The sequence below is a fragment of the Equus caballus genome, chromosome 15, assembly GCF_041296265.1.
Source record: "Equus caballus isolate H_3958 breed thoroughbred chromosome 15, TB-T2T, whole genome shotgun sequence".
NCBI lineage: Eukaryota > Metazoa > Chordata > Mammalia > Perissodactyla > Equidae > Equus > Equus caballus.
Window position 1 is genome coordinate 13,760,553 of NC_091698.1, and position 3,240 is coordinate 13,763,792.

At 41.1% G+C, this 3,240-nt stretch overlaps 1 long non-coding RNA gene across 1 annotated transcript; it reads left to right on the top strand.

The window, feature by feature from the left end:
* The first annotated feature begins 207 nt into the window (after positions 1-207).
* On the top strand, positions 208-2,607 carry LOC138917627 (uncharacterized). Its single transcript, XR_011425859.1, has 2 exons — positions 208-384; positions 1,584-2,607. It is a non-coding gene; the product is annotated as an uncharacterized lncRNA (long non-coding RNA).
* The last annotated feature ends 633 nt before the right edge of the window (positions 2,608-3,240 follow it).

Consider the following 3,240-nt stretch of genomic DNA (forward strand, 5'->3'; position numbering starts at 1 on the left):
AAACAATTATTAGTTTATCTTTTCAGGCATAAAATGTATAAAGATGTAATTTTTTGATATAAATAACTGAAAGGTGTGGGAACAGAGTTGTAAAGGAGCAGAGTTTTTGTATGTTATTGAAGTTAAACTGCTATAAGTTCTAATTAGAGTATTATAACTTTAAGATGTTAAATGTCATTCCCATGGTAACCACAAAGAAACACCTATAGAATGTATACAAAAGGAAATGAGAAAAGAATTTAAATATTTCACTCCAGGAAATCAGCTAAACACAAAGGAAGACAGCAATGCAGGAAATGAGGGACAAAAAAAGTGCTAAGGCATATAGAAAATGAATAACAAAATGATAGAAGCGAGTCCCTCCCTTGCAGTAATTACATAAAAGTAAGTGGATCAGGGGACAGCCTGTGGCTGAGTAGTTAAGTTCACACACTCCACTTTGGTGGCCCAGGATTTTGCTGGTTCAGATCCTGGGCATGGACATGGCACCACTCATCAGGCCATGCTGAGGTGGCATCCCACATAGCACAACCAGAAGGACCTGCAACTGCAATGTACAACTATGTACTGGGGGGCTTTGGGGAGAAGAAAGGAAGGAAGGAAGGAAGGAAGTGGAGAGAGAGAGAAAGAAATAAAGAGGAAGATTGGCAACAGATGTTAGCTCAGGTGCCAATCTTTAAAAAAAAAAAAGTAAGTGGATCAAACTATTTAATTGGCAGACTCGATTAAAAAACATGATTTAACAATTTACTCTGTACAAGGGACTCACTTTAGATAGAAAGATACAAATAGAAAGTGAAAGTATAGAAAAGATGTTCTACACAAATACCACCCAAAAGGGAGCAGGGATGGCTATACTAATATTAGACAAAAGAGATTTTAAATAAAATGCACCCATGTTGATAGCACCATTATTCACAATAGCTAAAATGTGGAAGCAACCCAAGTGTCCATCAATGGGTGAATGGATAAGCAAACTATGGTCTATACATACAATGAAATACTTTTCTGCCTTGAAAAGGAAGGGAATTATGCTATGATAGGAACAAAACTTGAGGACATTATGCTAAGCAAAGTAATTCAGTCATAAAAAGACAAATACTGCATGATTCCACTTCTCTAAGGTACCTAGAATAGTCAAAATCATAGAGACAGAAAGTAGAACAGTAGTGGCCAGGAGATGGGGACAGGGAGGAATGGGTAGTTATTGATTAATGGATATAGTGTTTCAGTTTTACAAGATAAAGAGAGTTCTGGAGATGGCTGATGGTGGTGGTTGCACAGCATTATAAGTGTATTTAACGCCACTGAATTGTACACTTAAAAATGGATAAGATGGTAAATGTTATGTGTATTTTACCACAATAAGAAAAATTTGAGGAAAAACATTTTTTCTCCCCCCATCCAGTCTTGTGACTTGTGTGTATATTCAGTCAGGCAAGGAGATGAGTAGGAGAAGCCAGTAGAGAGTAACTAGCACAGGCTAAAGATTCCGGACCACATTTCATACTCCTGAGTGAGAGAGACTTCTCTTTCCTGGTTTTAATCACATTGATCTCAATCATTTCAATGCTTTTTTCCAGAAAATCACATTAAACTGTGAAAAATATGCAATTAAGAAGACCTCATTATTGGCACTGGAAAACATGAAAGAGGGTTAGCTATGAAAATAACTCTGAGCAGTTGATTCACCATGAACAGATGATCTCTGTTGGTTTCAAGTTCCATGTCAACTCAGCCTATTCTTCAACATCTGCAGACAGGACCAAAGGAACTTGAAGAGAACATATGCTTCTTTGGAGACTTTAGCTCACAGCCCATCAATCTAACGGATAACATGAGGAAGAAAATCTGTTGAATATCAGACTATCTGGTTAACCTACGCTTGTCTGTTAATATAAAATAAATCAATATCCTTACCAAGTACAGATTAAAGTACATAAAATCATCGACTAAGCACTAAACAATATCTCAACATATAAAAAAGACCGGAAACGCATTGAGACGTCAATCTGAGTCTGACAAAATAAATGTAAAGGGAAAAATAATTTGGAAATTTAAATGGCATCTGTATTCACTGTTCTCCAGAGAAAGAGAACCAATAGGATATATACGGTATCTAGAATGAGCTTTATTAGGTGGGCTGGCTCACACGATTGCGAAAGCTGAGAAGTCCTAGCCTCAGCCATCTGCAAGCTGCAGGCCCAGGAAAGCAGGTGGTATAGCCCCAGTTCAACCTGAAGGCCTGAGAACCTGGGGAGCCCATGGTGTAAGTCACAGTCTGAGTCCAAATGCCTAAAACCCAGGAGTGCCAACGTCCCAGAGCAGGAGAAGACAGAAGTCCCAGCTCAAGCAGAGCGCAAGTTTGCCCTTCATCTGCTTGTTTGTTCTATTCATGCCCTGATGGATTGGGTGATGCCCAGCCTCGCTGGTGAGGACGATCTTCTTCACTGAGTCAACTGATTCACTTGCTAATCTCTTCTGGAAACAACCTCATAGACAAACCCAGAAATAAAGTTTTACCAGCTATCTGGGCATCCCTTAGCCCAAGTAAGTTGACACATGAAATTAACCATCACAGCATCTAATAAATTTGGATGTCGCCCATGTTGCTACTGTTGATCAAGACCCTCTTCTCTATTCTGCCCTCCTGCATCTCTCTGCTTGATTCCCGTTTTTGTCTATTTTCATTTCTCCCTCTGCTTCTTTCCTAGGTCATGCTGTTTCATTCTTACTGTGCCTTTCCAAGTCATCTCTACCCAACCCATCCCCTATCCTCTCTTTTACCATCTGTTTCTCCCCAACTCTCCCTTACTCACTCCATTTCTCTGGTTCTTTTTTGTCTCCTTTCTTCTCATCTCCTATCCCATCTAGACATTCACAGGGATGAAATTAATATGTACCTTACCCAGGAAGGCACACTTTCCAGTGGGCCAATGGGAATATAATCACACCCTGGTGGGCCCAGTCAGTTGGATGGAATTTGGAACAGAACACAGGATGTCAAAGGACAGGGGCCAGTCACCTCCCCCAGTCCAAGTTCAGGGGCCTCTAAGAGGGACGACTGTGAAGGAGAACATTGGGGAGTAGTAGGGCCTGGCTGCAGGAGGAGGATGTTGGGGGAGCATCTCCCAAGGGGATTGGGGCCTGTAGAATCCTAGGATGCAGGAGGGCATGGCATCCTGTGGTTGCTGTCCAGGGACTTGAGGGGAGAGGCTGGGGACCAGGGAGAGTATCCAC